This window comes from Eumetopias jubatus, unplaced genomic scaffold (genome assembly GCF_037043125.1).
Source record: "Eumetopias jubatus isolate StellerSeaLion01/CBP00866 unplaced genomic scaffold, mEumJub1_p1.0 scaffold_9, whole genome shotgun sequence".
Classification (NCBI taxonomy): domain Eukaryota; kingdom Metazoa; phylum Chordata; class Mammalia; order Carnivora; family Otariidae; genus Eumetopias; species Eumetopias jubatus.
Window position 1 is genome coordinate 48,954,619 of NW_028274815.1, and position 12,221 is coordinate 48,966,839.

Sequence of the window (12,221 nt, forward strand, 5' to 3'; positions counted from 1 at the left end):
CTGAAGCTAAGATGGTACCAAGGAAAGGAGTAGAAATGAAAGCTTAATATAAGAAATTACTAACTATAACCTGCATCGACTATTAAGATGTAAAGAGAACTCTAATAAAGAGAGGAATCACAAGGATAGGGAGCAGCCACCACCCCCAGGGTTGGGGCAGAAAACCCAAGGATGGAATGAACATGGGAGAGCAGCCTTAGCACCAGAGCTGAAATCAAAACCTTGTTGGAGAGGGTATGGCCATGAGTCACTGAGCAGTGAAGTCTTTGTGAGGTGCCTGCCGGCAAGACTTGCTGGCAAGTCACCTCCTGGGTGCTTTGAGAATTGCCTTTTGAAGAGCTGTTGCACACTGCCCCCCACTATGCATTACAAAAGCCTGCTCCGGAGAAAGCACAGTGGAACCAGGAAATGCCCCCTTTTTCGTCCAGCACCCTCTACCGATGAAGCCTAACATCGTATCACCTGGCCAAGGAGAGACGTTCCCACAGCACCAACAAGCAATGAAGTTGGAGTTGGAGCTGAGAGGCAGTGGACTGATAACAGCACGTTAACCCTGGTTAAATCGAATCCTCTGCCTGTTCTACACTGACACCCACCCATGCAGCTGTGTGTGAAAAGAGAAAACAACACCAATAACAAAAACCAGACTGACTGCTCTCACTAGTCTTGTCAGTCTCAAATTGGTACCAGGGCAGCCAGCAATCCTGCCGCATTTCCCTGGCCTGCTCACCCAGGTGGTGCTTCCTCAAACACATACCACCTTCTCACCATCCACGCACTCTCTCTGATGATGATCTCACTTCCTGTCTCATGGAGAAAATAGAAGCACTGAGAAGAGAGCTTCTGCCCACTCACCACACCTACACACCTGGCAGCACCTGCACCCACATGCCCTGCCTTCCTACCTGCTGCTAGGCTGAGCTGCCCGGGTCCACTCCACAGCCAGCCCCACGGCCTCTCTCCATTAGACTCCCATCCCTTCTTGCCTACTCAAGGAAACTGCTCTCGCCCCTACAGCATCGACTTTTCCTCCCTCTGCTGAACTATTTCTATCAGCATACACCTAAAAAAAAAAAAAAAAGCAGACTCTTCACCCCACACACCCCTCTAACTTCTGCCTCATTTCTTTGCCTCTAATTTACAGCAAAAGTCTTTTTAAAACTTAGTCTGTATTCATTGTCTCCAATTTTTCTCTTCTCAGTCCCTCTTGCACTTACTCCAATGAGGTGTTTATCACCGCCAGTCCACCGAGACCATTATCAAGATCACCAATGACCTGGGGCACCGCTGGTAGGCAGAACCCTGGAAAGGTAATTTTTCAGGGCCCTTGTCTGTCTAAACAATTTGATTTTCAAAATGCAATTCAAAAAAAATGTATTTTAAAATTTATGGGCCCATGTGAGATGTTGACATTTATCAATGAAGATTTAGAATCATCAGGAGCTTAGAGGGACTTACGTATTGTTTACTGTTCTATCGCTGCACACGAAGATTCTTTATAGAGTCCAGGCACCAAGTACTTCTGTTCAGATGCAAGAAATATCTCTTCTTGCTCTTTTGGTTAATGTTCTTTCTCTCGCAGCAAGAAAAAGGCAGGAGCGCTGTTACTGCTCACAATGTCATGCTTTGAAACCTGTTTGTATTGAAACAAGACTGTTTTAGGGTTGGGTTTTTTTGTTTGGGGTTTTCATTGTGCCTCTGCCGTTCTCTAACACCATTTTTTTTGATGCTGATTGCATCATTACTTAGGACATTGCATCATCCATCACAGCAGCTGTGCATGCTGGCTTTCAATCACTCTATCAAAGGTTGTCTCTGTGCTTCATTGATGACCAAGAATGTAAGCTTTACCCAAAATATGCAGAAAAATATGAATGACAATCCATTTTCTGATTATGTTAAATTTTCTGATTGGAATGTTATAGTGTTAGAATAGAACATGTCTTCGAACCATGTATTCTCTTTAATTCTTTAGGCTGTAATCACACTACATTTTTAGAATATGATCACTTCCAGTTGTTGCCTGTACACCTGCGTCCACACACCACTATTAACAAGGAGGAAAGGCAAGAAGACATGGAAAGAACAAGAAAAACAGTCTCATTCACATAAGGAATGTCCATTCCTTGTTGGGCATAGCTTCAAGACAGACTTGGGAAAGCGCAGCATGACCATATCATTTGGAGGCAAGAGATGACATTGGTTGGAAAAACCTGTTGGCGCGGCAAAGCAACAGTCTTAAAAGCCCTCAAAGGAGATATGCATAGGCATGCTTGAAGGCCTTCCTGATAGGTGGTATGAAGCCTGTGGAGGACAGGGTGTGATGACCCCAAGAGGCAAGGGAGTATACAGGGTAAAGGATGCCTGCCACTATCCCACACCTTTGAGTGCTAAAAGTCAGAGATGGCACTATGCTGGAACACGGACAGGTGAAAGCTGTGAGATGGGCCCACACATACAGCTCAAGTCCGCCTGTTGGCAGTGGATCAGCAGCAGCCCAGTGCACTGAATTTGCGCTGTGTCTGATGTGAGAGTCACCCTAAATCAGTGTGTCAGTGCCATTCTGGCGACCCAATCTCACGCAATCCCACACCAGCCAGCAGAAGCAATCCAATTGCCAGACTGCCCTCCCAGACCAGGGTCCAGCCAAGAACCATCAGATGACTCCATTGACACAAATTTGGAGTGCCTTGACCTAACAAGTCAACCCTGCACATAGAATGCAGATTCAGACAGTGTTCGAAAGGGAAGAAAACAAGAATTGGGGTCCACACAGATTGCTATCTAAAGACAGGAGCTGCCATTTATCCCTAGTCACCTTGGGGTCTGCCATGACTAAACCAGCTCTACTGGAATCAGAAATCCCCCCACGTATTTTGCCACTGCTATTTATGCCCTAGCTTCCCTCCAGGGATCCTCATTTTTGTCTGGGCTTGACCTCATTCATGATTACTTTAAGGCCCAGATACAAAATTCCTCATTGTCAAGAATTATTTTTTTGTGGTCTCAAAAATTCATCAGGAAGTTTGTTTTTTCAAAGATGCAACAGAGACACAGAATTTCCCAGCTTGAGGGGATTTGAGACATTCATAAAAACATAGACATTTCAGACCTGGAGAAGCTTTAGACCAATTCTTTCTTTCTGAATTCACTCTTTCCAAGCCTCCTCTCATTGTGTCTGTAACATCCAATGCCCTGATTTCCCTCTTACCTTTTTGGCCACTCTTCGGTCTCTTTTGCAGGCTACTCTTTCTAGGGCTAAATCTTCATACCCTTGCTTACTCTAGAATCCCCAAGTGATCTCATCCAGACCCATGGCTTTAAATACCATCTGTAAGCTGATGATTCCCAAATTTATGTTTCTAGCTTCATACTCTCCACTGAGTTTCAAGATCATATATCCAGCTGTATGTTCATTGTCACTGGTATATCTCACAAACATCTCAAACTTTAAGTGCTTAAAAATAGACTCAAAATTTTATCACCCATATCAACAAGTTCCTCCCCTAGTCTTCCAATCAAAGGAAGTGGCTCCACTATATACACAGATGCCCGAACCTGAAACCTGAGAGTCCTTCTTGCCTACTTTCCTTTCCCTCACTCTCACATCCAGTCTATTAAAAAATTCCATTTTCCCACCTTTTCTCAAGGGTATCTACTTATCTTCATCTCCAGTGCCAACATTCTTAGTCCAAGCCATGATCATCCCTCCTCCAGACCTCTCCAGTAATGTCCTAACAGGTTTTCCCTGTTCCTCTATCACTTCAATCCATTCTCCATGTAGCAACTGCAGAATCCTTCCTTTCAAGATGTGAATTTAAATATTAAATCTTTCAATGGCTTCCCCTGCACCTAGAATAAAATCCAAACTCCTACAATTGCTTAATACGGTTCTGTCCCTCTAACCTCATCCCATACATCCGCCTTTGCTCACTGTGCTCCAGCATTGCTGGCCTTTCATTGCCTTGAACTCGGCGCACTTTTCTACCCTTGGGGCCTTTATACACTAGGACCTCCTGGAATGCTCTTCCACTGATTTGTTTCTTTTAGTCATAGCTTGTCATGGTTTTAAACACGTCTACAAATTCTTAGACTTTAACCTATCAAAAGGTAGAATCTAATTCCCCTCCCCTTGAACATGGACTGGTCTTAGCAACTTGCTTCTCATGAATAAAATGCTGTAGAATTGACTCTGTGTAAGTGCTAGCACTAGGTCAAAAAAGATGATACAGCTTCCAACCTAGTTCTTCCTTGGGAGGCTCACTCTTGGGACCTGGTCGCCATACTGTGAAAAAGACAAGCAGCCGCATGGAGAGGTCACATGCAGGTGTCTCAGTTGACAGCCCAGCTGAGATCCCTGACAACAGCCAGCAGCAACCACTAGACATGTAAATGAGGACGCATTTAGATGGGTTCGGTCCCTAGCTTCCAAGCTGCGCCAGATGATGCTGGGTAGAGCAGAGACACACTGCCCCCACCAAGCCCTGCCTAAATTGTAGATTTGTGAGAAAATAATTGCTGTCATTGTTTGAGCCAGTAAGTTTTGTAGTGGTCTGTTACATAGCAGTGGATACCTGGAACACAGCTGATAATGTCCCCTTCTCAAAACTGCCCCCTCTGACCATCCTGTGTCCTTTGGCTCCATCCATGACTACAAAGTGATTATTAACCTCAGTGCCTAGCCTGGGGCCAGGCACACAGGAGGAGCTCAGTAAATATTTATGGTATGATTGGATGAGTGAGTAAATCCTCTTGTCACATTTGAAGTTATCAGCCATTAATAAGATAGAGTAATCATTCGCAGGGTGGTGACAACATCAATTCCAAGAGAGGAAAGGATCATTATGGAATGTGCTGTCCTGGTACTGCTGTGCAGGATTGGGGACAGACGTCATGACCGCTCAGGGGCCTTAGGTGACCAGGAGTCATTTGGGTCTGCAGAGGTAGATGGGGGTGTCCTAACAATACTAGTCTTGGTGTCAGTGTAGCAGACAGTATGCCTTATCTTTGTTGAGGAAGCAAGGGGCTGTTTTTGTTATCTGTCTTGCCTGCCTGCATGTGTGTCTTTCTCAGAAGTGGGCATAGTCTCAATATGGGAGACAGAAGACCGGGGGATGGAGGCAGAGAAGTTTCAGAGAATCTTTCTTGCTGGAGATGCTGCATTTCAGCAGAGCTGATAATGACAACATGTCAGACGACTGAGTTTCAGGCTGGTTCCTGGGGGCCCTATTCATCGCTTTCTGCTCTGACGTGCGGTTTCCTTGGTGACGGGACGGCTGCTGGGCAGACAGCAGCTTTGGGGCCACCTGACTAGCTCTGATGCTAACGGGCTCTGACAGCTTTCATTGGGATGAAAAGATTTAGGGTCCCTACTGGCTTTCTTAAATTAAACCCTCCCTCCTGGAGTGAGTTTGTTTATAAATGTTACGTTAGATTAGGAGAATTTTCCTGTGAGCACAGAGTCCCTTCACCATAGACGTTGACTTGTTGGGGCTGCTCACAGAGTTTCCGAGGTCAGGCTCCTCCTCCATTCAGCAGCCCAGCCAGGCAAGGATACACCCTGGTGGGCATCCCAAGCAATGCCTCTGAGGGCGTGTACTGATCAGTCTCAATAGGAACACAGGAACCACTCCAGTTATTTTAACAGAGGGAATTTAATCTAGGCACTAGGTGAGGCAGGTATGGGAGGCTGAAAAGGCAAAAAGAGAGTATCAAGGTAAAGAAGGGCAGGAAGCAGCTACATTTCTGTGGCTGGAGAGCAAAGGGGAGAGATGGGGGTTCCAGTCACTTAGAGGCTTGAAACGGGCCTGCAGAGCTGAGGCCCAGACCCCCAATGAGGGGTGACTGCCTGGTATCTCTGAGACTGGTGTTGGACGTGTGGAAACAACTAGAAATTGGGACACATTGCCATGGGAACGAACTGTCACGGCAAGGTGGAGAGTCATTGCTGGAGTGATGCTCACAGGAACAGGAAGCGGCGGGGAAGGAGCAGGCCCACTCCCAGCCCCTTATGGACAGAGCCTGAGCTGGAGCCAGCTGGCCACAGAGAACTGGCATGCAGAGTCCTGGCCCCAGAGTCACAGAGTAAAGGATGGAAGGGTGGGTCTGAGCTGAGTGACATCAGCTTCGTCACCACCACTGGGAAGCTGAAGAAGACAATCATGGTGGGGGACCAGATGAAATACCTGGCCAGGAACATCCACACCCACCCTTTCACTGTGGAAATCATCTAATGTTTGCTTAGTTCCTTGCACAGTACAGGCAACTTTTTATATTATCTTATTTAAAGGTAGATAATGGTACCTGCCAGTGTGTTCTGACACTGAGGAGAATGGAGACTGTCCCCAGTGTCCAGCATTGGTCCCTTTCACCTCAGCCTTGACCCTGAGCTCTGGCTCCCAGGGCCTGGAACAGCCTGGTGCACCCTGCCCTGTGCCCCCTCATCTAGTGCACTCCCCAGATCTGGAAGTTTTCACCTTGTTCCTCTAGAGCAGGTGGACAGGTCCCCAAGCAGGACCATTACCTTCCCCAGCCCTGTTTCAGCTGGAATAGCTCCACAGCATTTGCTCCTCACATTGGGTTTCTAAGCCAGCTGACATTTGAAGAGGAGGTTCTGCAGGAAACAGCTGAGAAACCCTTACCCTAGAGGAGAATCCTTCAACCCGCTGGCTGCCATTGAGCCAGCAAGGCTCACTTCCCAGAGTCTCCTCTTCTGAGATGTCCTCTGTCCCTACCAGCCTCAGGCAGATGTCAGTCCCTGTTTGTCCCCTACAGAAGCCAACTGTCCCCCAAATCCCTTAAGAGTATTCTTTCAAAGGCATGTTGGTGAGTGGTCTGCTGGGTGCTCTGTCTCTGGGCACATGGGTTGGACCTGTTTGTATGTAGTGTAGTTTGAAGTACTATTTTTTGCTCATTTGTTAATTGGTGTGTTTTTATCAAGAAGCCTTTTAATCCACCCTAGAGGAAGGAAAGGGTAGGGAAGGGAGTGACTCAGTAAGAAGGGAAGAGTAGTATTTTTCCTTTCCCAGATGGACCCCAGACCCACACCTGCCCCTAACATGTGCAGAAGTATAAACAGAGCCAGTTTCCCTGCATTCCCACCTTTTCCTCACACCCCCAACTCCCCCCAGCAGGCAGCAAACAAACACCTCCACCCACATGTCTAAATTCTATCCAAAGCCTTGCTAAAGACAGCTGCCCTTGGTTGTCCCTGAGGTCTGGGTGAACTCACCACAGACAGGACCAATGGGGAAGAGGCTCATGCACCCTGGAAGAGGCTGGGGCATTTGGGCAGAGAAATTGGATCCCAGGTACCCAAGGCATAGGACAGTCAGAAAGGACTGACGCTGGTTGGCATAGACTTGGCCCTTGGACTTGTCCTGTGGGGCGGGATTGGCCCCCACCAGAGCCAAAACAGGGCTCCTGAAACAATGGTCCAGGACTGCAGCCTGAGAGAACAAAAGAGCCCTCCCTGGGCACAACGGAGTGCAGGGGAGGGGTTGCCCTGCGGCCAGCCTCTTTCTGAAGCCCCCACCCAAGCAAGCACTCCTGAGCCATAGTGAGAAGCAACATCAAGGTGTGGGCCAGCGCTCGCTCGGTAGCAGCATTGTGCGGCAGAGGGGGCAAGAGCCATGCGGGCTGGCCGGGGCACCATCTGCTTAGACGGAAGGCTGCACAGGCCGCCAGCATCCCAGCAACGCACGTGAAAAAGGCATGCTTCCAGGAATGAACACTGGGCCCTTCCCTGTCTTGGCTGATGATAGGGGTGGTGGGGGCCTGGGGGGTGGCAGAGAGGAAGGGAAAGAGACACCCGCTTGCATATTCTAGGAAAGGCCAGATATGACATTTCTTCACCTTGGTGCACTCGCCAGTTTTAGGCGTCTTCCCCACTCTGCCCCAAATCCCCACACTCCTACACTCAGAGTTCTTGAGTTTACTGCCTTTTATTTTAATACCTAATACATTTCTTTAAACCTTTTCCCATGGAGAAATTCAGACAAAGGCAAAATCAAATGGAAGAGTACAGCGACCCCCATGTGCCCTTCACCAAGGCTCAGCACCACCAGCTTGGAGTCAATCTTGTTCTGTCCAAACGCCCGCCTATGTCTCCCCTCCTGTATTATTTTGAGGCAAGCCCAAGTATCTTTGATTTCATCAATTAAGGCTTCAGTATATGTCTCCTAAAAATGATTCTAAAAAATATAACCTCAAGGTTATATTTAGGACACTTAGGTTAAAACACACACACACACACACACACACACACACACACCTTAACATCTTCCACTATGCACTCAGTGGTCTCATTTCTGTGTCTCCTAAATACCATCCGTGGTGTTGTGGGAAGCGCACTGGCAGAGGACAATCTGCAACAGGACAACGGCGGGCCTGGCTGTGGCCCGGACCAGGCGGGTGCCAACGGTTTGAGTGGGGGAGGAGATGGTGGGAGATGTCCAGGGAACATGGAGACTGCAGGCCAGGGCTGAGCAGAGGGGGACGGAGTCGTCCCCCATTCCTTCCCAGCCCGAAGGAAAAGAGAGGCTGGAGGAAGAGGGGCTGTGCAAGAACCCCCTGTGAGAGAAGTGAATTCTTCCTGAATGCTGGGGAGTATTCATTATCAGTAAATAGAAGTGTACACCTGTCACCTCGGCAGGCTCCAGGGACGAGATTGAATTTCCTCGGGAGGTAATCAATGTGCTGGGGTGGAGGGAGGGGGCAGGAAGAGGTGTTGGATTTGGTGAGTGTCAGACCTAACGCTGCCCCTTTGGAGAGAGAGATGGAAAGGGAAAAGCATGTAGACTTTGTCCTCACACCAACCTAGGCTTAACGCCTGCCACTGCCAGCTACTAGCTGTGTGACCTGGAGCAAGCTCTTAACCTTTCTGAGCCTGTTCCCTTGTCTCTAAAGTGATAAAATGGGAAACTTAAAAGGCCCCTAAAGGGATAGATCCAGGAACACATGTGAAATGCCTCATCAACACTTAGCCAGAGAGAGCCCAGCTGCTTGCTGGTTCTTTCCCAGCCTCTTTTTTTTCCCTTGACGTCTAGATTCAGTCACACAGGTAGCCGAGGAGACTGAGCTCTGAGAGGACTCACTGTGACAGAGATTCTCAGTCTTCATCTCCCATGCCATGTGGTCCCCAGGTGGCTGTCACACTGGTGGGAACTTCAGCCTTTCTCCACTCAAGAAAGGCTTCCAGAATGCAAGTGGGGCGGGAGAGAGGTTGTCTGGGACTGGGACACTATAGAGAGGTTGTCTGGGACTTAGGACAGCAGCAGTGACTGGCCAACGGAGAGGGCAGGAGAGACAGCACTCTGAGACACCGGCGGGGGGCGGGGGGGGATCAGACAGCCCTGGAAGCTCTGCGAAGAAGAAGCCATGTTTATGACCTAGCGCCAGGGCTCCAAGGCATGTTACCCGTGCAGTCTCACAGAGTCCTGTGCTTGGAAGGGCTTGCACTTCATTTAATGCCTTGCTGTCACCGTCTTGAACTTGTTAAAATTTTTAACAAGGACCCCACATGTTCATTTTGCAATGGGTCCCACAAATCATGCGGCCAGGCCTACCTGGCACCAACCTGCCAACTGTGTGGATTCCTGCATCATCCCCAGTGAGGTAGAGAAAGCAGATCCCAGCTGATGCAGCCTGGTGGACTTCAAGAGCAGGTGTTTACATGGAGAGAGAAAAGTTGAGGGACCATCACATGGTTCCAGAGACCACCCATGGCGTCTAGGACGGGCGGGCAGAGGACTGATGCATTCGAAGAAAAGGAAAGAGTCTAGAGTCTGCAGGTCTTACAGACACCACTAGTTTGGGTGGAAGTAGAAGTGTGATTGAGCCACAACAATGATTTTATTATTTACTGATAATAAAAACTATGCAGCCCTCAAGCTGGGGCTTGAAGATTTCACAGGTAGAGCACATGCTGTGGCTGGGCTGGGGCCTTGGAAAGCAGAGCTTAGTGGAGGATCAGGCAAGCTGCAGCTGTAGGTGATGGGGTCAGGATGGCGATGGGAAAATGTGGGGAGAATGGGGGCAGTGGAGGTCCCAGACCTCTGCAAGGGTTGCAGGATGAGACTGGAGAGGGGGACGCCTGAGCCCCAACAGGTTTCCAGCACCAAGATTGATGGACAAAAAAAGAAGACTAATAACAGGAATGGGACACCAGAAAAAAGCCAGATGGGCTGCCTGGGAAGACAGTGAAAAGGCTGACTAAATGTAGTCTGGGCACTAGCTCGTTGGACAGGTAGATGGCCACGCAGCTCACCAATCAGAGGGAAGCCAGGTTGCAGAGTGGAAAGCCTGCGGATTCTGGCACCAGATGGCCTGGGTTCTAACCCTACCTCTGCTACTTGTTAAATGAGCCGTCTTGGCCCAGTTATTCAACCTCTGCACCTAAGTTTCCTCGCGATAAAATGTCAATTTGAATTTTTTTTATCTTACAATGTGTCTTTGAATTAATATATGTAAAGCACTTAGAACAGTGCTTGACACCTAGTAAGTGTGCTGGACAAGTCACGCACTTGCTTTTATCATTATTAGTATTCTCACCTGTCCTCACTTCTGCATCTCAGGGTGAATGCAGTCTCTGCTGCGGATGCTGGGATGCTCCCTGCTGTCCTCCAGATCTGGTCCAGACTTCTTCACTCATCAAATGGAGCCCTTCACGATCTGGCTCCAAACTCCTTTTCCAGCCCGGTGTCCCAGCCCCTCACTTCCATGTTCCTTGTATTTCAGACACAGAACTTGCCACTCTCCAACCCATGTCTTTTTTTTTCTTTCACAATTTCACAAAAGATAACATCTTGTGTGTGTGCACGCTGCAGCCGTCAGCCGCTAGCAGAGACGTGGCAATGGCACCGCCTTCTGGCACTGGAGGCTTAAACATCACTCAAGAGGCACCGGAAGGCGGCAGCCCCCTCCTCCCTCCCTGGTTAACATTTCTAAAATATCTGTGAGGTCCAACTGCGCAGGAAGGCAACGCCCCCCTGACTCAGAAGAAGAGGCTGTGGTCCAACCCGCGACAGGCACCTGGCCTGGCGCGGCCGCGACTACCCCACCCCCACCCCCACCAAGCGCCAGCACCTCTGGGCGGCGGGCGCCACCTGGAGGCCACCTCAAGATCTGCGGGGATGCCGCAGGCCCTTGGGAAGGTGGCAGAATCCTTTCATTCTCTTTTATCCTTTATTAAGCCACTGCTGTGTCTTGGGCTCTGGTGACACGGGTGGAAATAAAGCTTACGTCCGGTCTCCCATGACATTTATGGCTTGATGGAGAAGACAGACCCTTGAAAAATAATTCAATGTGTAACGCTAGGGCTGGGAAAGAGATGGATACAAAGGAGGGAATAACCAGAGCGCCTGGGCAGCTCAGTTAGTGTAGCCGTACTCTTGATCTCTTCTCAGGTTCATGATCTCAGGATCCTGGGATCAAGCCCCAGGTAGGGCTCCACATTGGGGGTGGAGCCTGCCTAAGATTCTCTCTCTGCCGCTTCCCCTGCTCACAGTCGCTCGCTGTCACTCTTTCAAAATAAAAAAAAGGAGAGGGTGCCTGGGTGGCTCAGTTGGCTAAAGTTGGTTAAGCGACTGCCTTCGGCTCAGGTCATGATCCTGGAGTCCCGGGATCGAGTCCCACATCAGGCTCCCTGCTCAGCAGGGAGTCTGCTTCTCCCTCTGACCCTCTTCCCTCTCGTGCTCTCATTCTCTCTCTCTCAAATAAATAAATAAAATCTTTTAAAAAATCATTTTTAAAAAAAAGGAGGGAGTTAACCAACCACCCAAGACATTTATTGGTGCCGGGTGCCATTAAAAGCACTAGAAATAAAGAAAGGAACAAAACAAGCTCCTGCCCCTGAGGAGCTCATCACGGGTAGGACAGACAGGCAAACTTAGAGGTAAGGGAAAGAGTTAAGAATGAGCCAGCCCAGGATCAGAGGTGTCCGGAGGGAGGTCAGGGACATCCTCCAGGAAAACATATTCCTTGAGTTGAATTTTGAAGAATGGGCAGGTTGGGAGTTGGGGGTGGGGTATCTTTTGTGAAATTGTGAAAGAAAAAAAAAGACGTGGGTTGGAGAGTGGCAAGTTCTGTGTCTGAAATACAAGGAACATGGAAGTGAGGGGCTGGGACACCGGGCTGGAAAAGGAGTTTGGAGCCAGATCGTGAAGGGCTCCATTTGATGAGTGAAGAAGTCTGGACCAGATCTGGAGGACAGCAGGGAGCAT